Here is a 23373-nt window from a genome sequence, read left to right as displayed (position 1 = left end):
CATCCACCAGCGGGATGCGGCTTCATGTCGGTTTTAAAAGGTTTATTAAAGTTTTTGTTCAATTTATTAATATGTCCCATCTCGTGTGACATTGTCACATGAGGGGGACATGTAACTGATTTTTTAATTTTTCTATTTTTAAAGTTTGAAAACCTTTCAGCGATCTCCCTGAGACAGCACTTAGTCTCAGGGAGATGTGCGCACTTTTGTGCGCATGCGTGAATGAGCGCACTCTCGCATTTGGGGAAATCCCCCCCTCCCCCCACCCACACAGGAAGCACATAGTGCTTCCCGGCAGACGTCACGCTGAGTGGGCCTTAATTGGCCTGCCCACTTAAAATGAGGCCCGCTTCTCCAGCAGGGATCGGCTCCCCGCCCGCTGGAGATTGGGTCGAGCCTGCCCACCCGACAGGCAACAAATTCAGCCTACTGAGTTTCTGCTGATTGCATCCGTTTGCAGATATTTAATGACATTCTTCAAATTTATTCGCACAGGCACAAGTAGGCATATTTTAAAAGTTTTGATACAGTAAGATACATTTAATTTGCTCAGGGACTGACCAATGCATACCAATGAAATGGTGAATGATTCAGTGTCATTTTTAAAAGTCTTTTCAATTAAATAAAGTCAGTTTTTTTAAAAAATTGCTTATGGGATGTGGACCTCACTGCAAAGCAAAGCCAGCAGTTCATCTTATAGATTATACACACAGGGCAGCGGTGGTGGCTGAGTAAACATTTAAGGTGTTGGGTTCATATCAATTAATCTGCTTTGTCCTCAATGGTGTTGAGTTCCTTGAATGTTGTTGTACCTGCACTTAGCCAGGGAAATGGAGAGTGTTCCGTCACACTCCTGTCTTCCACCTTGTAAATGGTGAACAAGGTTTTGGAAGTCTGGAGGTGAGTTACTTGTCACAGAATTCCCAGCTTCTGACTAGCTCTAGTAGCCATAAGTAGCCATAGTATCCAGTTAAGCTTCTGGTCAATGGGAACCCCCAGAATATTGATGGTGGAGGATTTGCTGATTGAAATACCATTAAATGTTAAAGGCTCTTTTTTCTTAGAGATGGTCATTGACTGAAACATGTGTGGTGCAAATGTTACTTGCCGCTTATCAGCCCCAGCCTGCATATTGTCCGGGTCTTGCTGCATGTGGGAACAAACTGTTTTGCAAATCTTGCTCAAACATGAATGGTTTAATGTTGGAGGGCCTTGCAACAATGTCTTCTTATGTGAATAGCACTTGGAGGAAGTACTAAAGGTAATAACAGCATAGAATGTACACGGTGTGGGGCACTCCAATGTTCATCATTAAGAGTGGCTCAGTACCTCTATTACTAAGGTGGCTGAGTCCTGAAGGACTTAGCTATCATACTGGTCTTGCAGCAGGTGGTGAGAGAACCAACTTGACGTTGTCCTCATCAATTTATGATAAACACTTTTTCAGCTACATTAATGAAACAGGGCTTTCAAATACACCAATTAACATGTTTTAATTCAAAGAGAAAATGTATTCGACTACTTTGTATTGCACTTGTGTTGGTTCACAGAAAATGTTATTCTTCTGGTTATGTCAATGAATTTTGGCAGAAACTTATCAAAAATTCAAGCAGAATTTGTGCCCAATTTCCTGATGATGGTCAAAGTGAAAACAATTGAACCCAGAGTACGGACACAGGAGTTGAGTGCAGAAAGGAGAAGGGGCTATTTCCAATTGTAGTACTTGCTGCAGCTGATCAGAAAACTTAAACCCCATGCTTTCAAATCAAGTTTAATTTACCTTTCTTCTTTTATAAGTGGTCTTTGATGGTAAGCTATGAAACTTGCATTGCCTTCCTTAAGGGATTAAGGAGGAAAATGGCATAAATGATTATTCAAAGCGCTTATCATTCTTGGGGGATAGGAACTTGACGACCAAGCCTGCCCATCCTCATGGTAAATTGTGCAAAGAAAAGCAACAGATTTTCAGTCCCATCAGCTTTTTGTTGAAGGTGATAACATCACTCAGCATTGTTTGACATGTCAGAGCTCAAGGCCTGGCTTTGACGGTTCCTCCGGCAGGGCTGAATTACAATAGGCACTTGTGACATTTTCACAAAAATAAAAAATATGCATCAAAATGTATTAAAATTAAATATGCAGGAGTTTTTATTTCTGCCCCTATGATTAGTCACTTTTAAAGTTAGAATATTACTTTAGACACCAAGGAAAATATTAATGAAATAAAAAAGGAGGACCTATTGTCAAGCTATTGATTGAAGAGAATGGAGAGTTCAAGGGAGCATTCTTTATTTTCTTTCTTATGTCTTTCCATCCATTTTAACTTTTGTCCATTTTTCACTCTATTGGTTGTTTATTTCCTGTTCTCACCAACCAGACTAACTCCTGCTACTGCCTATCAAAATTAGCCATTTAGATGTGCAGAGCTGTCACAGAAATAGTTTTCTAAATGGACTTCTGTTGTTTGTCGGCTGCAAATGCTCAGTTCTTGATTAATATCTGCTTACGGAGATGTAGGTGAGATTTTGAAGTTAGATAAAGAATTGTACGTAAAATTATGCTTCACCATGAGCAGAACCAAACATTAGAGATATGACTTGCTTTGACATAGTCCTGGTGTTTATTCATACCCAGACCCACCAATGTCACTGAACAAGTAACAATTAACTTGCAGCAGGAACATCAGTTGACAAGCTGATTACAGCTAATCTCCACTAAGGCCAAAGATTGAATTAAATGAAGGAGTTAAACAAAGGAAAAATAAGTCGTATTCAAGATCCTTATTCCTATGCAGGAGTGCTAATTGGGAAGTGAGCTTGTGTGAATGTCAGGGTTGATACTTGGTTGTGATGCTCTCCAATTTTGAATTTTAACACACTGCCTCATCTCCCAAATGAAAAATGGCCACTTTGGTGTCATACTAAAGGGTAATTTTGCCCATGGAACTAATTTAAACAACAGTCAGCACCTTCAGACAACCTGAGGAGAAAACTAGAAGGGATTTATTTAAATAAATAAAACAAAGCCGTCAGTTGCCTTTATGAGATGTTTCCTGAACTTTTCATGTTTGAGGTTTGCAGTCATCACTTCAGAGTCAAAGTAATAGAAGGAGGCAAGGAAGTAATTCTGTTAACAAGCTCAGCAGTTTGAAATGCCAGAGCCTTCGCTTTCTCTTATGTCTTCTGTAACAGTGTGCAGTTTCAGGATAAGCCGTCACTTTCTATCTGAAAAAGACACAGACAGCTGAACAATTGTTTCCAACGCACAACCTCACCACTGGTGAGGAGGCACAAACTGGTATTATCTTGTACACGTCTCTTGAGTCATGAGGTTACAGTAGGAGAGCAGTAAAACTACACAGAATGTTTTTGATCAGCTTCTTCATTTGTCTGTGTGGCACCCATTTTCCTAAGTCCATGATAAAGAATAAAAGCAAAAAGCTGGAAATCTGAAACAAAAACAAAAATAGCTGGAAAAACTCAGCAGGTCTAACAGCATCTGTGGCGAGGAATACAGTTAACGTTTCAAGTCCGTATGACTCTTCATCAGAACTATCTGATGAAGAGTCATACAGACTCAAAACATTAACTGTATTCCTTTCCATGATAGAGAATGTTGGCTGTTGCAATAGTGTTGGTTACAGAACATGCCTGTTAAGGGAGTCTTCATTGTCTTCTGTATGTTAACAGCAAGTCTTTATTAACAAGTTGTAACTATATTAATATATAAAGGGTACAGGAAAGAAGCTATCTCCGTGGGCAGGATTTTTATGTCGTCAGGCAGGCGTGGTGGGCTGGCCTGGGAGCGGCCACAAAACGGACTCCCGCTCGTGTTTGGGCCCCAGCCGCGATTTCACACTGGCTGGCCAATTAATCGCCAGCTAATGTGAAACGTGTGGTGAGAACCTCAGCGCTGCTGGGGTGGGGCTGACAGGAGCACAAGAATTTTACAATGAAAATTAAAGATTTTTAAAATAAGGGAAACATGTCCCCACATGTGACTCAGTCACATGAACAGGGACATATTAAAAATGATGCTTAAAATTTTTTATTTTTTTGAATTGCTGTTGGAAAACTCATCCTGACCATGAATGCCCATAAAAATTGCAAAGGCCTCCTGGCCTAGTTGCCTGCCAGCCAACTGTAAGGTTGGACAGGCAGCAGAAAATACAAATGAATTGTTAATTTGATGGCCTTAATAGGCCTCTTAATTGTCAGCGGGTGCGTTGCCAACTCTCACGCATGCCCACCAACCGAAATATCGCGTAAGTGTGCGATGACACCGGAACGCTTGCCCAACGTTATCATGTACAATTTTACTCCCAATCAGTTCGGGCGCACACCTGCCCGTGGGACGTAAAATTCTGCCCCATGTCTAGATCTGAACATGTCTGTGTTCAACATCACACTGATCCCAGTTCTGGATCATGTGCCTTCTTACATTACTGTGTGGGCAGTATCGTACTCAGTTCCATATTAACCCTGTATATACCAGGTCCATATACCACATTGACCATAATAAAGCTACACTTTGCAGTTTGTCTTGATAGATCAATGGTTGAATTCACCATTTGATGTGGCCTTGAGAAACACCAACCAGAAAGGCCATAGCTTTTAGCCTTGGTAGCTAACCAGAGCCATGATGGAAATTAGGTGTTATAATTGACCTCAACGCTCTAAGTTTAGAGAAAGGGAAATAAGTAAGTTAGGGCTCCTGTTTTTACTTAGAAGTGTTTATGGGAGGGGTAAAGACTGCACCAGCATGCATGTGATGCTTCCATAGCTAAGTAATCTGCCAAAAACTTCACTGTTTCTGAAATCAGATTTGTGCAAAGTGTTGATGGGCGGACATAGAATTAAAACACAGAAAGAGTCATTGTTATCAGGGAGGAAGGAAGGTGAGGCTTACTTGTTATTAAAACAAATACACTTTGTTACCATAGCATAATGGTGCAGTATAATGCTGCAAAATTGCCTGGTGCTGCAGTTGATGGATAGGACAGAGCATTCCTCTTACTTTTCTGTATTCTTGATCTCAAGATTGCTGGTGATGGAAAAAGTTAAATAGAAACAAAATGGGTTCCTACAGTAAAGGAAGAAAAATTGGGCTCCTATCTGACAGTTTAGAGCACCAATTGCTGGACCAGGAGAAAGCTTGCACCTCCAAATGTCAAGATTTATGCAAAGAAAGGTAGACATTTGAACTTGTCTTCTGGGCCACATAATGGAGGGTCATTCAAAATAGTTAAGTAACATGATGGGGGAATTAAGGAGGACAGAGGAGCAAATACCCTCACCTGTACTTATTTTTTTATCTTGTAATTTGTAATCTCAATTAGGATGGCTAGAATGAGAAATACCAAACTTCTACTACAAAAGGTGTTGCTTTGTTTTTATCCTTTCATGGGATGTGAGCATTACTGGCAAAAAGCCCGAATCTGTTGCTCATCTCCAATTGCCCTTGATAAGGTGGTCATGAGCTGCCTTCTTGAACCATTGTAGTCCATGTGGTGTAGGTACACCCACAGTGCTATTAGGAAGGGAGTGCCAGGATTTTGACTCAATGTAAGCAAGCCTGTGTAGTAGATTTAAATGTAACTTGACAATTTTTACATTAATTTCATGGGCAGAATTTTCGGGTCAGCGAGCGGGGGTGGGGCCCACTCGCCGACACGTAAAATAACACGCGATGAAGCCGGGTGCGCGTCCCAACGTCATCGCGATATTTCGTTCGACGGGCACGTGCTGGAGTCGGCTGCTTACCCTCCGAAATGTCAATGGCCAATAAAGGCCATTAGGAAATCAATTAAAGCAGTTTAGAATGCTGCCTGTCCAAGCTTAAGGTTGGCGGGCAGGCGAAGAGCTCAGGTGGCCTTTGTATTTCTCATGTAACCTCATCCATGGGCAGGATGAGGTTTCATGAAATGCTTAAAAATTGAATGAAGTTTTTTTTTAAAATTCATTGACATGTCCCAGCTCATGTGACATTGTCACATGAGGGGACATGTTTTAAATGTTTTCAATTTTTTTATTTACATGTTTAAAACTTAAACTAATCTCCCTGAGGCAGCTCTGTGCCTCAGGGAGATTTCTGCGCTCTTTCGTGCGCAAGCGCAAAAGAGCGCAGGCCCTGACTCAGCCTCATTCCCCTGCCCACAGAGTAAGCACTCAGCATTTCCGGGTGCACGTCACACTAGCTGGGCCTTAATTGGCACACACACATAAAATAGCTGCGTGCAGCTGATTGCGGGTGGCGATTGGCCGAGCACCCACCTGTGCCCACTCCCACTCAGCGCCCGCAATGGGGAAAAAAAAGGCTTTCAGATTGGGATGAGGAGCTATCACAATACAATGAAAGGTTGAGGCGGTCCATTTCATATTTGTTTAATGCCCATTGGATTTCAATGTCTCTATTATCCACGATGAAGCAGAAAATGTGAGTCACCTGGTATGTCATGGTCTTTTCTGTTGTCCGCCCATCCTTAACAAAGGCATGCGTGAATTCAAGTGGCTGTGATTGTCCATATTTAATTAGGCATCTGCTTGAGTTGCATGGTTGTCTGAAGCTTAATACTGTCAAGTCACATGATATTCTACAGACACCTTAAACAGCTTTTAGTGTCCATGTTTTAAATTATAGCTTTAAAATTTATAATATCTTCATGCCTGTACTGGGCATATCAAAGGGCAATATAGTTCCAAGTAAGGATGCTGTGTGGCTCAAAGGCAACTTGCAAGTGGTGTGTACTGCCCTTGTCCCTCTAGGTGGTAGAGGTTATGAATTTTGAAAGTGGTCAAAGGAGCCTTGGCGGGTTGTTGCAAGGCATATATTACATAATACATACTGCTGCTACAGTGGTGGAGGACACGAATATTTAAGGTGGGGTGAATGTGAAGGTGGTCAAGCGGTTTGCTTTGTCCTGGATGGTGTTGAGCTTCTTGACTGTTGTTAGAGCCATATTTGTCCCAGAATTAAAGCAGATTGCCAGAACAGTATACAACAAGAAGTTATAGTTATATAGCAGCTTCTATGGAATGAAATATCCCAAGGTGCTTCACAAGTGCATGAAAGAAGTATGACACCAGGTAACATAGAAGGATATTTGATCAGATGACCAAAAGCTTGGTCAAAGAGGTAGGTTTCAAAAGTAATGTAGAGAGGTGGAGAGGCATAGGGAGGGAATTCCAGAGCTTGGGGCAAAGACAGCCATCAATGGTGGAGTATTTAAAATTGGGGATGCACAAGAAGTCAGAATTAGAGAAGCACAGATACCTTGGAGGGTTGTAGGGCTGGAGGAGATAGGAAGAGCGCACATCTCCCTGAAACTAAGTGCTGCCTCAGGGAGAGCACTGAAAGTTTTTGAAAGTTTAAAAATAGAAAATTAAAAAAATTATTAACATGTCCCCCTCATGTGTCAATGTCACAAGAGATGGGACATGTTAATACATATCACAGAAACTTTATTATTTATTATTTTTTAAAAAAAACATGAAGCCTCATCCCGCCAGTGGATGAGGTTTCATGTTTTTTCAGAAGCCCGCTGGGGCTCCTGGCCTGCTCACCAGCCTTAAGGTTGGATAGGCAGGTCCTTTAATTGTTTTATAACTATTCATGCTGTCCCCCCGCCTTCCTGAATATTTAAATGGGGCAGGATGACGTTGGGGGTCCCCCCGACATCATCGCGCATCATTTTCGTGTTGGCGAGCAGGCCCCACCCCCAACTCATCAACGGAAACATTCTGCCCAAGGAGTTTTCAGACGGATATAAATAACTTGAGTGAGTGGGCAAACATCTGGCAGATGGAGTATTGTATGAGAAAATGTAAAGTTGTTCACTTTGGCAGAAAGAATAAAAGAGCAGAGTGTTACTTAAATGGAGGAGGACTGCAGAATTCCGAGGTGCAGAGGGATGTAGGTGTTCTTGTGCATGAGTCACAAAATGTTAGTATGCAGGGACAGCAAATAATTAAGAAGGCTAATGGAATGCTATCCTCTATTACAAGAGGGATTGAACATAAAAATAAAGATGTTATGCTTCCAATATATACAGCATTAGTGAGACTGCATCTCGAATACTGTGTGCAGATTTGGTATTCTTATTTAAAGAAGGATGTACCTGTGTTGGGGGCGGTTCAGAGAAGGTTTACTAGATTGATTCTTGGAATGAGCGGGTTGTCTGATGAGGATAGGTTGGACAGGCTGGGCTTGTTTCTACTGCAGTTTAGAAGAGTGAGGATGACTTGATTGAAGCATATAAGATCTTGAATGATCTCAACCATGTGGACATGGAAAGAATGTTTCATCTTGTGGGTGAGTCCAGAACTAGGGGGCAGTATTTTAAAATTAGGGGTTGCCCTTTTAGGACAGAAGAAGAGGAGAATTTTTTTCTCTCAGAGTTGTGCGACTTTGGAACTCTGCGCCTCAGAACACAGTGGAGGTGGGGTCATTGAATATTTTAAAGTCAGAGGTAGATAGATCCTTATCAGGGATAGATGGGAATGTGTAATTAGTAATACAAACAGATCAGCTATGATTTTATTGAAAACAAAAACAGAATTACCTGGAAAAACTCAGCAGGTCTGGCAGCATCGGCGGAGAAGAAAAGAGTTGACGTTTCGAGTCCTCATGACCCTTCGACAGAACTTGAGTTCGAGTCCAAGAAAGAGTTGAAATATAAGCTGGTTTAAAGTGTGTGTGTGGGGGGCGGAGAGATAGAGAGACAGAGAGGTGGGGGGGCGGGGTGGTGTGGTTGTAGGGACAAACAAGCAGTGATAGAAGCAGATCATCAAAAGATGTCAACGACAATAGTACAATAGAACACATAGGTGTTAAAGTTAAAGTTGGTGATATTATCTAAACGAATGTGCTAATTAAGAATGGATGGTAGGGCACTCAAGGTATAGCTCTAGTGGGGGTTTTTTAAAATTTTTTAATAATGGAAATAGGTGGGAAAAGGAAAATCTTTATAATTTATTGGAAAAAAAAGGGAAGGGGGAAACAGAAAGGGGGTGGGGATGGGGGAGGGAGCTCACGACCTAAAGTTGTTGAATTCAATATTCAGTCCGGATGGCTGTAAAGTCCCTAGTCGGAAGATGAGGTGTTGTTCCTCCAGTTTGCGTTGGGCTTCACTGGAACAATGCAGCAAGCCAAGGACAGACATGTGGGCAAGAGAGCAGGGTGGAGTGTTAAAATGGCAAGCGACAGGGAGGTTTGGGTCATTCTTGCGGACAGACCGCAGGTGTTCTGCAAAGCGGTCGCCCAGTTTACGTTTGGTCTCTCCAATGTAGAGGAGACCACATTGGGAGCAACGAATGCAGTAGACTAAGTTGGGGGAAATGCAAGTGAAATGCTGCTTCACTTGAAAGGAGTGTTTGGGTCCTTGGATGGTGAGGAGAGAGGAAGTGAAGGGGCAGGTGTTGCATCTTTTGCGTGGGCATGGGGTGGTGCCATAGGAGGGGGTTGAGGAGTAGGGGGTGATGGAGGAGTGGACCAGGGTGTCCCGGAGGGAGCGATCCCTATGGAATGCCGATAAGGGGGGTGAAGGGAAGATGTGTTTGGTTGAGCAGGCTCGAGGGACCAAATGGCCTAGTCCTGCTCCTATTTCACATGTTCGTATGGATGGCGGTCAGATCAGCAGTCTGAGAATTTAGCAACAGGGTAGGAGTTGAGAAAGATGATGGTGAGGGGGATCCTGGTTGTCATCAATGCAGATTGAAAACTAACGTGTCTTGGGATGATGTTGCTGAGGAGCAGAATGTAGAGGACAAATAGGAATGGGCCAAGGGCAGGTTCTTGGGGAACAACAGAGTTAACAGTGCAGAAACAGAAAGAGAAGCCTTTGCAAGCGATTTTCTGCCTACAATAATAACAGAACCTGGTGAGTGCAGTCCCACCCAGCTGGGTGGCAGTGGAGCGGCACTGGCGGAGAATGGTGTGGTCTATATTATTGTGTTGTTGGGTTGGAGTAGATTCAATAACTCTCAAAGGCTGTTAGCTGCAAACACAACTTTATTGTAACATATTTACAGTTAAGAGAACACTTCCTTACACTCGCTTCTTTTAATGTTGCTTTCTCCTAGACTCTCCCAGTTCACATATATGTCACTTCTTTCCATGACATCTATAGTTAACCTTTTATGAGACCTAGTCTAACATACTCCATTGTACTACATTTTCCCCCAAAATCTCTGTACAGACTTCAACGTTCTTGGAAACCAAATCTCAGTCTCCTAATCATTCTGAACATTTCATGATTTTGATGTCTCATAGGAAATGTAGCCTCTTTTTGCTTTCTTAGGTGAATGTCATTTCTCTTTTTCTCCATGTTCTCTTCTTGTTCTTTCTTCTCCCTCCTTCCTCTGGTTTTTTCAGATTCACACCTTCTCTTACACTGATAAACATTGTGGTGTCTTCACTACTGTATTTTGTTCTCCTCTCGCTTGTGAGGAATAAGGTCTTCTCTTTCTGCTGTTGAACAAAATTCAGACTAGTAAATGGTTTGGGATCACTTGCTTTGGTGTCTTCTTTCATTTGAGATGATTGCAATCTCTCTGGTATCTGTTTTTCACACTGTTGCTCAATTCTGATCAAAGCTCTTCTGTTTCTTCTTACTGTGCCCGGTTCCATCTAAACAATGTAAATTCTCTTAGTGATTTCTCCACTATTTCTCCAAATCTCAACTGAGCTCTGATCCAAACTTGTTCTCCCTGTCGAAGAGCTGATAATGTTCTTACTCTGTGATGAGTGTCTTGGTAGTTCATCTTTTTAGTTCAGCAAGTTTCCTCTTTATCCCATACTTTCTCTGAGTTGGTATCTTTGACTTCTGGCATCAATGTATGTGGAAGGGTAAGAATCTGTGTCCATAATCTTCTTCCCATGAGTAACTCACATGGAGCCAATGCATTCTGCAGGCATGAGGATTGGTAAATCAAGAGGACCAGTTGAAAATCCTCATTCCTTTTTATTAATGCCTTTACAGTTTGGACACCTCTCTCAGCTTCTCCACTAGCCTGAGGAAACCTTGTGTGAACAAATCCAAATGATTCTGTAAACTCTTGAAATTCTATATTTGTAAATTATGGACCATTATCTGATATCAGGAATCCCATGGACTGTGAAAATTTCTTTCAATTATGTTACCACTGATTCTGATATGCGACCATGTAACTGTTTCACTTCAATCCACTTTGAGCAGTAATCTATTACTATTATGGACATTTTCTCTCTATGCTCAAATAAATCCATTCTTAGGTGTTCCCATGGCCATGTTGGAAAAGAACATGTCATTAGTGGTTCCTTTGAGTCCATTTACTAGTGAATTGACCATGTGATACCTCTGGATAGCATTTCTTCCAATGACTTCAAGAGACCGACCCACCAAACCAAATACGGTGCTCTGGCTTTGCACTTGGTAATACCAAAATGACTTTGATGTAGGTGTTGTGAGAGTTCAAAGTTCGATGCTTTTGGGATTACTATTCTATCATTGTATACCAGTAAATAATCGATCACTATCAGGTGTGCTCGCTGCTCGAAATATGGCTACGTGGTTTATATGTTGGCCATCATCTAATGCAAAATTCTCTTTTACATTCCTTGTCTGATTTTTGGACATCTTTGATTTCATTCAATCTTTGTGTAGTTGCAAATAATGTATATACTGTCATTATAACAAACTCCTCAAATTCTTCCACAAATTCAATATTGCATTTTTCTGGATTCTCTGTTTCAATGTGTGATAATGCATCTGCTGCACTTTGTTGTTTCCCTTGAACATATACTAGATGAGTATAACCTCATCAGTCTTAATTTAGACCTTTAAACTCTTGATGGCATTACTGCAAGCTCTTTCGAATTCAGTAGTGTGAGTGTGAGGTTTAATATCTGCTTTTATCATAATGTGAAGACCTAAGATGTATTCAGCAAATTTCTTACATACCCACATGGCTGCTAATATTTTTCATTACTGCATAACCTTTCTCTGTATCTGTTAATGACCGTGATATGCATTACACTGGTCTGCATTTTTCATCTCTTTGTACCTAAAAAAGTACTGCTCCTAATCCTTCAGAGGATGCATCTCCTGCAATAATTGTAGGAACTTCAGATCTTAATGTGCAAATATCTCTGATGACATCAACCTCTCCATGACTTTTTTCGAATGATTTCTGATGTGATTCTTCTCAACACCATTTATTGTCTTGGCGTAATGATTGGCATAGTGACTTGTTGATCTCTGTTGAGATTTTGAGTAAGTTTGCTACTTGATTCACCATTCTGATGAACCTTTGTAACTATGTGATGTTCCTTGGAGCTGGAAATTCTTTTATGACTCCAGCCTTCAGTGGATCAACATTTATTCCTGATGCACTCACTATGTGACCAAGAAACCTGATTTGTGTATGAAAACTCACACTTATTGTTGAGTGTCAATCCTGCCCCTTGTAGGCTTCTCAGCACTGCTCTCACTCTTACATCATGCTCATCCTGAGTGGACTCATGTATCAATACATCATCCATGTGACAAACAACTCCATGTAAGCCCTTTAAAAGATTTGACCTTTTTCTTTGGAAGATCTCTGGTGCTGATGGCATTCCAAAGGGTAACTTGTTAAAACAGAACCTTCCAAATGGTGTTATGAAAGTTGTGAGAATCTTGGACTCCTAGTGCTATTTGCCAGAATCTGCCAGAATGAGCTCTCCCCAATTTAGCTAAGCTCTTATATACTGATACCATTGGATGGACTTCTCTTTTCAGAGCTTTATTGATCAACACATATTCTTATGGAACTGTTTGGTTTCGGAACTGGTGGCATCCCTGAGCACCAATTCATTAATTCTTTTACAGATGAAATGATTCCTCTTTCTTAACTTTTGGAAGTAAAGGGTGTGGAACTTATCTGGGTGTATATAAGCACATTGGTTTCACTTCTGGGCTTCCTGTTGTACGACACACTGTTTTTAGCTCTCCCAGTCCTATAAATAGCTTTGGAAATTCTGCTCTGAAGTCCCCTGATTAACCTTCACCATTCTTAATTTCTTCTATTGTGCAAATTAAATTCAGTTCCATACATGCCTTTCTACTTAAGAGTGAACAATTCTGATCTTGAATTACAAACAGTACTTCAGTAATTACTTTAATCTCTGTGCTTTGATGTAGTTGTTAGTTTCCCAGAACCTTTAGCTATGTTCCTCCTGGTCTGTGTAGCTTTTTGTAGGATAGTTGAAGAACTCTGTTGTTTAACCAGGGTTCAGCATCTGAAGGGACTGAAACTGCTGCTCCTGTATCTAGTTTAAAGTATGCCCTGTGACCTTCTACCAGGACTTCTGTAATCCAATAGTTTCCACTTACTTCCTTAATCTCAGCTGAGAAGGTATCTCAGTGTCTTGTGAATCTTCAACTTCATGGGCTGAATTTTCCCCCCATTGTGGGGGTTGTGTGGGCGTGGGCAGGAACAAGCGTCCAAACAATGGGCATCCCCAATTGGGTTTGTGCCACCATTTTACGCCAGTTAAGGCCTGCCCAGCGTGACACTCACCCGGAAGCACTGAGCGCTCCCTGTGTGGGCGGGGAGGGGGGGATTCCCTGAATCGGGGCCTGCGCTTTTTCGCACATGCATGCAAAGGAGCGCACAAATCTCCCTGAGGCACCTCAGTGCCTCAAGGAGATCAATTTAAAGTTTTAAAATTTAAATAAAGGAAAAAAATACTTTTAAAACATGTCCCCTCATGTGACAGTGTCACATGAGCTGGGACATGTCAATGAATTTTTTAAATAATTTTTATTGAATTTTAAAACACTTCATGAAACCTCATCCCGCCTGTGGATGAGGTTTCACGAAAAATGCAAAGGCCGCCTGGGATCTTTGTCTGCCTGCCAACCGTAAGATTGGACGGGCAGCTCATTTAACTTTTCTAATTAATTTTTAACAGGCCTTAAGAGGCCTTTGACAGTTCGGCGGGCGCACAGCCAGCTCGGCTGCGTGTCAGCCAACATGGAAATCGACATGATGCACGGTGACGTTGGGACACCCGCCCGAGGTCACCGTGCATCATTGTATGCGTCGGCGAGTGGGCCTCGCCCCCGCTCACCGACCAGAAAATTCTTCCCCATGGACTCTGTTTCCTTTTAAAACCTTTTCTTTGTTCTGCCCATTTTATTCTTCTGCGATATACTGCCTGAAAATGGCCCATCATTTTGCACCAATGGCATTGTGCATCTTTGGTGGGACAATTCGCATGACCATGCCTTTCTCTTCCGCACCAGCAACAGTTAGATTGGGCAGCCACCATGAATTTGCTTTCATGCCACACATGACTCTTTCTTTCAATGTTTACTTTTTTATGACTGACAAATTCAACTGTATCTGCTACTTTGGGATTCGGGCTGTCTCCCTCTCTTTCCTCTGCCTCCTGATCTCAGTTTGTCTACTTAATTGAATCGCCTCACCAGGGTCAAATCTTCCTGGAACTGCAAATTATCTAATAATACATCATCTGCATTATCCATTCTTCCAAGAACTATTCTGTTGTGAATTAGTTCCTCTTTCAGATTATGTACTTACTAATATGTGTAAATCATTAATAAGTGCGTTGATGCTTTACCCATGTCCCTAGGTACATTTATTGAGCTTTTCATGTTCCATGATGATGTCCTTGCAGAGATTAAAAAATGTCTCGAATGACTTGGCATATGTAGCTACACCCTCACCAACCCCCAGGGGTTGTCATCCACACAGTTCCCCATTATGTATAAACGTGCACTGAGCTGTTGATAGTCTGGCTTTGCTATGAGATCCAATGCGGTGCAAAATCGAGCGAATTGCTTGTACCACTTTGGCCATACTTCAACCTGATTTAGGCCAGCAACTTTCTCAAAGTGCACTGGTAGAGGTAAAGATTTTCCTAGCGCCATCCTTTTACTGCTTGCCTTCAGCAAGACATGGACAACATTCAGGCTTGATTTGCTAAGTGTCAAGTTATATTCGTGCCACACAAGTGTCAGGCAATGACCATCTCCAACAAGAGAAAATCCAACCATCTCCCCTTGATCTTCAATGACATTACCATCGCTGAATCCCCACTATAAACATCCTGGGTGTTACTATTAGCCAGAAAGTGAACTGGACCAGCCATATAAATACTTTGGCTACAAGAGCAGGATGGAGACTGGGAACTTTATGGTGAGTAACTCACCTCCTGACCGCCAAATTTGTCCTCCATCGACAAGGCTCAAGTCTGGAGTGTGATGGAATACTCTCCACTTGCCTGGATGAGCGCATTTCCAACAATAATCAAGAAGCCTGACAACATCTAGGGCAAAGCAGCCCACTTGCACCCCATCCACAAACGTTCACTCCCACCACCACCACCGATGCGCAGTGGCTGCAGTGTGTATCATCTACAAAATGCACTGCAATAACTCACCAAGGCCCCTTCAACAGCATTTTCCAAACCTGCGATCTCTGCCACCAAGACGGACAAGGGCAGAAGATGCACAGGAACGCCACCACCTGCAAGTTCTCCCCCAAGCTACACGCCATCTTGACTTGGAACTATATCGCTGTTTTACTGTTGCTGGGCCAAAATCCTGGAACTCCATTCTTAACAGCACTGTGGGTGTACCTACACCACATTGACTGCAGCAACTCAAGAAGCCAGCTCAGCACTATCTTCTCAAGGGCAATTGGAGATGGATAGTAAATGCTGGCCTAGCCAATGACCCCTAAATCTGTGAAAGAATAAAAAAAAGCATGTACTACTGTGTTATTGGGTTGGAATAGTTTCAACAACTCGCAAAGACTGTCAGCTGCAAACACTCTAACTTCATTGTAACATATTTACAGTTAAGAAAACACTTTCTTACGCAAGCTTTTTTCCATGTTGCTTACTGCTAGACTCTCCCAGATCACATGAGTATACATCACTTCCTTCTATGTCATCACAGACTATTATAGTTAACCTTATATGGGACTTAGCCTAACATACTCCATTGAACTACATGGTCAACTGTGTCAAAGGCTGCAGGCAGGCTGAGAAGAATGAGGAGGGATAGTTTGGGAGGTGACAACATGTTCAAGGACTTTGAAGAGGAAGGGAAGGTAGGAAATGGGGTAGTAATTTGCAAGGACGGTGGGGTCAAGGGTAAGCATTTTGAGGTGAGGGGTTATGACAACGGTTTAGAGGAGAGAGGGATCACACCTGAAGAGAGAGAACCTTTTATAATATTGGCTAACATGGAAGTCAGTTGGGTGATTGGCAGTTTAGTAGAAATAGGATCGAGGAAACAGGAGTGGGTCTCGGGGTTATAGAGGGGCATTACTCAGCTAACAACCTCTACTGTACCTGACTTGGATTTTCTTGATGGAACAGAGAGAACTTTATATTTAGTCCTTGTTTTGGTTGAGCTGCTTGCAACTTTTGTGCTTGGATTCTTGCCCATTATAAACTGCTTTGAGTCTGCCTCAAGTTCATTTCCCATAGGACACCTATAAGCAGCTGACAGCTCAAAAACAGCCCTGCATGAAGGCAGTCTAAGCCAGAGAATCTTTTATTGTAATTGAAGTTTATTAAACAAAAACAATGAACATATAAAATACAACTGCTAAAAGGGTTTAAATATAGAGTTCTGCACTGAAGGATTGTTGCTTGAGGGCATTCAAAACATCAATAATCAATTATTCGCCATGAATGTTTGGTGGAATTTTGTGAATTTAGTGCAGTCAATTATCAGCTCCTTGTATTCAAAAGCATGGCATTGGTGGTGAAAAGAGGGTGCTCAGGAAACTCTTGCATACCTTTTCCACAGCAATGCTCTTGTGTAACTAAGTGGCCAGCCTGGCCTGTAGGTTATGCTAGAGGACAGGTCTGTTTTGGCAGTTAATGATGGGTGACCTGTTAATTTCAATAGACGGCCTGTTCCGGAAGAACGTTTGAAGTGTGGAACATTTGTACAAACAAGCAGGGCTGACAGCCAGGCCGAGGTCATGTTTGAAAGCCTGAAATATGAACACTCCCTCAATTCAGCTTGCGTATTCCAATCTTCCCCTCACACAATCCTCAGCTTTGACCCTCACACATCAAAAAAAATCAGTGTTAATTTCGTGAAGTTCATTGATTTGAATTTCCAGTTAATCAAGACTGAGACTGATAGATATTTGATCTCTCATCAAGGGATATGGGGAATGGGCAGGAGTGTGGTGCTGAGGTAAATGATCAGCCATTATTGTTTAGAATGATGAAGTAGGGCTGAGCGGCCATGTGGTCTATTCCTGTTCCTATTTCTTATGTTCCGATATGAATTTTGTTACGATCAGGTGAGGATGAGTGAACTGGCTCCCCATTTATTCAGCCCCCTCAGTTGATTGCAATAAAAGGTTTTAAAATTTTCTTTCCGCTGTAGATGCCTTTTCAGTCAAAACATATTTACCTCTTACTAAGGAGCCAATCAAACAAGGAGTTCTTGAGCCAAAGTAAGAGTAGTTTATGGGCAGGATTTTCCCATTTGAGTGTGGGGGCGGGGCCTGCACATCTACACGTAAAATGTCACGTGTTGACATCGGGCGAGCGTCTTGGCGTCACTGCTCACCATCGTGATATTTTGTTGGGCAGGCGTGTGATGATATTCGCTGCACGCCTGTCACTAGTTAACAGGTCACTTAAGGCCCTTGACTCACTAATCGACTCCGATTTTTTGGCGCCCGTGCAATCTCTGGGTCGACGCATGGGCACAATGGGCAGGTGGGTCGGACACATTTGTGTAAACCTCACCCATGGGCGGGATAAGAGGGCTCACTGGGGTTGCGAGTGTCCTCTTTCAAGTGTTGATTTTTCAAAGTTTTTAAAACTTACCCGTATGATCTTCAAACCTTCATAACGCATACCAGCTGCTTTGTCTGGACTCAACCCTCAGGTCAGCACACTGCAGTGAGGAATCTTTTTTGGTCCTGCAGGGTTCTGGAAGCTTTCCCATAGCTTGGGAATGGGAGCTGAACTCTCCACTGGAGGTACTTCCTCTGAGGAGGAAGGGAGGGCTAGGAGGGGGAGGAGGCGAGGAGTGCACATTCAGCCTCCAGGGGAGCCTGCTTTGGGAGGACATGCACAGGCACAAGGGGCGCAGGGCCAAGAAGTAGACCAAGGTGGAAGGGGCCGCAGAAGACGCCACTATTGTGCTACTAGGTTATACAGGCATTGAAGCAGTTACCTCAATATGTCTGAGGTGCAGTGCCGAAGGAGGCTCCATCTATCAAGGGAGACAGTCAACTATATCTGTCAGATGACTGGCCCTGAGATCTCTCCAAACTTTGTGGGTGGACACTCCAAACCAGCGGCTCTGAAGGTCACAGCTGCCCTCCAGTTCTACGCCTCTGGCTCCTTCCAGGGCTCGGTGGGTGATCTTTGCGTTGTCTCCCAATCAGCTGTCCACACTTGTGTCAAACAGGTTACAGACGCTCTGTTTAGGTGTGCATTGACCTTCATCCACTTCCGCTGTGACCAGGCAAGTCAGACACAGTGAGCAGATGCTTCGCAGCCATTGCTGGCTTCCCCCGTGTCCAGGGTGCAATAGACTGTACACATGTGGCCATCAAGTCGCCAGCAGAGAGCCCGGTGCCTTCATCAACAGGAAGGGCTTCCACTCCATGAACGTGCAGATAGTGTGTGATCACAGGATGCTGATTCTGCAAGTCTGTGCAAGGTACCCAGGCAGCTCCCATGAAGTCTACATCCTCAGACACTCCCAGGTGCCGGGGCTCTTCAGTGCTCCAGCCCGGCTTGATGGTTGGCTGCTGGGTGACAAGGGCTATCCCCTCAGAAGGTGGCTCATGACACCTCTCCGCCATCCAAGAACAGAAGCTGAGCAGCGGTACAATAGGAGCCACACCTCCACAAGGGCTGTGGTGGAGAGAACCATCGGTCTCCTCAAGATACGTTTCCGATGCCTGGACCGCTCAGGGGGCGCACTCCAGTGCCCCCCAGATCTTGTGTCGGTGATAGTGATAGCATGCTATACTCTCCACAATCTTGCACTGGAAAGGGGGACGCAGTGGATGATGAAGACATCGACGCAGTAGCTGCGGCTGCACACGATGAGTCCAGCAGCGAGTCCGAGGATCAGCACGCACAGGGACATGCTGAGGGTGGAGATGCTGACCTGGGCATGCTCCAGGGAGACAGGGACACCCAGGAGGCTTTAATTCAATGAACCTTCAGCTAGCATGCCACAGATGGACCTCCAGGACCAGCCTGGGTTGTCGCCTCCATACTCGATACTTAAGTGCCAAATCTTCCAGGTTAGGAACAGTAACTAAGGGCCTTGTTAATAAAGCTAAATGTCCCACAAAGCACTCATAACAATTTTGGAAGCCATACACATGCAGATGAAAAGAGGCACAGTCAGCCATGGTCACATGTCTGAATTTAAAATCAAAGGCAAAGAAACTTAATGAAGCAAAATGACAAGGGTGTTCCAAATCAAAGCAAATCATAAAGACCTCATCTCGAGCCAACACAAAAGCACCAGTGATAAACCCGTGGTGTACCTAAGGTGTCTTATGTTTCCTTTTCTGGGTGCTCCATCTTGGTGCTGCCCCATCGTTTGGCATGGCATCTGAGACAGCCTGCTGACTCTGCTGTCCTGTTGGCCTCGATGACCTTGATAGTCGTCCTCTGGCCCGTGGAGCCTGTGCTGGCCCAGCTTGGGAGAGAGCTGCCTGTTCCACAGCTGGCATCTCCCGTCATTGCAGCCTCACCGGATGCTATGGTCACTAGGAGAGGCGTGGAGGAATTGAAGCTCTCATCCGGAGTGCCCTCAGAGGCACCCGCAGAGACAATAGCCAGCTGCTGTGCTGACGTGAAGTCGCTTCAGACTTTTCTGTTCACCGTGGATGGATGGGCACAGAGCTGGGAAACTTGGTGCGCACAACATCTCCCACAGTGGCATCGACCAGCTGAGGTCAATGTTGATGTGAGGGCTTGCCGTTCAGAGCACATCCCCAGGAAGCCCTGATTGGTCTTCTGGAGGAGGGTCTCCATGAAAGTCTCCACTTTCTCCATGGAGGACGCATGGTGTTCGGACAGGTGGTTCATTGCATCAGCGATTGTCTGCGTGGACTCCTCCACCACGGAAACCAAGCCAAGGATAGCCTCATGTTCCTCCCCGAGATGTTCCCACACACCCAGCCACATTTCATGTCCCTCTGCGTGATGGGCGGATCCAGAGGCACATCATCAGGCACCGACTGAGCATGTGCCTAGTCCCCTGCATTCCCCCAACTGCTGGCACCATGGGCACTCTCTGTCTCTGCCAGCTCCTCCAGTGACTGAAATGCCCTCACCGCCATGCCCCAGGACACTAGCCAAAGTTCTAACTCCCACCGAGGTGCTAGTATCTGCGCTGGTACCTGCCTGCCAGAGATGATGTGATGTTGGTGAGACTTCAGGCCCCTCATGTGTGAAAGGGGGCCTCTGCTGCTCCCCCACCTGCTTCCCCCCTCTCCACTCCCCCCGCCCTGCTCCAATGATGCTGAAAGGAAGAACAAGGACATTGGATCAGTTAACGTGGAGGCAATGACAAAGTACATCCCTGTCCCCTGGATCATCATGCACTCATCGTAAGCAATGGTCAAGCCATGTTGCAAAATTAAATCACGTAACATCCAGCACTGCCATGGCTGTTGGGAGAACAATGCTAACCTCACTCCTGGCCATACATACCTGGCCGTGGCACCCCAGCCTCACCGACACCAGTCGACCTGGGCGCATGGCGCCTCTCCAAATCCAGGGCCTCCTGCTCAAACTGGCTGAGAATGGCTAACAGTGCCTGGCCACTGCCAGTCCTTGCACGCTCTGCAGCATTGTGAGCATTCTTCTCCTGAAAATGAGAGAAGAGCATTAATTTGTGCCAATTGCAAATGGGCTCTCTTGGTGCATGGCCCACCCCAACCAGAGTGGGACATATCAGGACTCCAGAGCCTCCTCACCCCGTTGCTGCTGAACACTCACACAAAGATGCTCGGCCTGTTCCCCACCAACCCCACACCCCCTCCCCCTTGGCCACATGCTGCCTACATCACATTAGGCACCACACGATATATCCTTCCATAGCAAGGAGGCGCAAACACGTGGAGCGCAGAGGGCAGCAGATGGTTCATTGCCACGCCACCTTGAAGCTCCCCTCCCGGTATGTCATCACCCTCACTTGGACATGTCCTGCAGTTCAAGCACAGCGCCTAGGTGCAGCTCCTCCATGTTGCCCCCAACACAGTCATGTGGGACTCAGTGTAACACATGCTGCGGATGCAGAACCCATCTCTTCACCACCCTCTCAGGCTGACCTAGGCATGGGCAATATCTGCTGGCCCACCCAGCAAAGGTCACATGCCGTCAATGATTCAGTGCAGTCACTACACTCAGACTTGCAGGCGTTGGAGAAGCAGGGGGGAAAGCCGACCTGCTGGGTTAGGTGACCAATGCCAACATTGTCCTCACCCTTCCAGAATGCAACAAGCCGTTGAAGCGCTTACGACACTCGATCCAGATGTGCTGCACCACATCGCAGGAGATCACCACCTTCACCACCTCCTCCCGGGGACGTTTCATCATGTGGGGAGGGGGGCCTCCTCATCCTGTCCTGGGGAACCAGCACCTTCTGCCATGCTGCCGCCTCCTTGAGGAGGGCAGCAAGACAGTCATCGGAAAAACAGGGTGCAAATGGCCCCCCCGCCCTACCCTCCGGCCTGGCCTGCCCCAGTAGCCTACCTGCCGGACTTGTATAATCTCCATTGTCCCTTTGCAGAGCCCTTTGCCCAGTCATTGCAAGCAGCCCACCACCGCCCGCCCACTCCCACTATGCATGGGAGTCGGGAACTAGCACTAGGGCCTTAATTGGCTCGCCCGCATAAAATGGCAGTGCGGACGTGATTGTGAGCGGCGATCGGGTCTGTGCCCGCTCCCGCTCCACCCCCCCACCCCCCGCTCTCCCGAAAATTCTGCCCATTAGTTATTAAAACACAAGAAAAATAATAAAAGGTGCAATGACACACACACAGATATTGGAAGTAAGAAAGTTAGAGTCCAAAAATAAAAGTTAAAAGAATATATGAGTAAGCCACTTGCTTTTCCACGAGGCATAGATTGTGGACTCTCATGGCCATTTGAATTTAGGCAGTTTCTGGTAGGAGTCTGGAGTGACTTTGTTCAAAGTTTGCATTCTGATGAAGAGACTCTGGTGTCAGTCAGAAAGAGAGCAAAAAAGGTCTTTTCTGCTCTTTTCCAACAGGGCTTCTAATGAATGTCATGTTTCTTTTCTTCCTGCTTGCTCCTTTCTCTGTTCGGCAGAGCCAGGTTTTAAACTCATTTCTGTATATTCCTGGAAGGGAATTAAATTAGCATGTCTTGCATCCACTGTTACAGTAATCCCAGTTTTTGACCTCCCATCTAGTGTCTGGAGGGTTGTTTCTGGCTGGGTAGCAGTTCCCATTGTCTTCACAAAATTACAGGGGATTAAAAATTCAGTATTTTAAATTTTAATGACTTCCTTTCAAGAATCTCTGTTTGAAGTGGACTTTGACACCCGTCAGGTGTGAAATTCCATTCAACATCTCAGAGCAGGTCTGCAGTGCAACCCATATAGGAACTTTCCAGAAAAATGGTAATTTACAATACCAGACATCAGGTGACTGTTGGTAACCATCTTTAAACAGTGTCTTTACTTGTTTTTTTTTAAACAGGTCTTTTTTAAACAGTTCATTATGTCTGTGGTTAGCTCTTTTTTATTCATTCATGGGATGTGGGCTTCACTGACTGGGCCAGCATTTATTGCCCATCCTTAACAACCCTTGTTAGGGTGGTGGTGAGCTGGCTTCTTACTGGTGAAGTTGTACATATCTGTCACTCGGTCACAGTTTTCTGTTGTTGTGACATTATGTTCTTAAATCTTAAGTAATGGAGGGTTGTGACCCTTGGGTTGGAAAGACAAACTCCTAATCTGGCAGCTGCCCAGACAGGATGGGAAGATGTTGCAAAGCAAACCTAACCATTGCGTGAAGTCAGGCCGTAATACCACACCACAGAACATTTAACATCTTTCATCTGCCTGCTAGTGTCATCTCTCTTTAATCTCCTGGTATAGCACATTAGCAACAAACACTTTCCTCACAACCAGTTGCATTCTCACATGGAAATTCTGATCATCTTTAGGAATCTTTTAGCCTACCTTACACAATCACAAGAAAATCCACAATTTATTCATGACACACATTTCATGGCCCCAGGAAATCTCTCACTGTTGGATTGTTGAGCCCAGAAGACTCTAATGTATCTTTTTGCATGCATCATATTCTTGTAACCTTGTTTCGGGAGACATGGAGCAATGGC

Source organism: Carcharodon carcharias, chromosome 9 (genome assembly GCF_017639515.1).
Source record: "Carcharodon carcharias isolate sCarCar2 chromosome 9, sCarCar2.pri, whole genome shotgun sequence".
Taxonomy (NCBI): Eukaryota; Metazoa; Chordata; class Chondrichthyes; order Lamniformes; family Lamnidae; genus Carcharodon; species Carcharodon carcharias.
Note: the sequence above shows the minus strand (reverse complement) of the source record.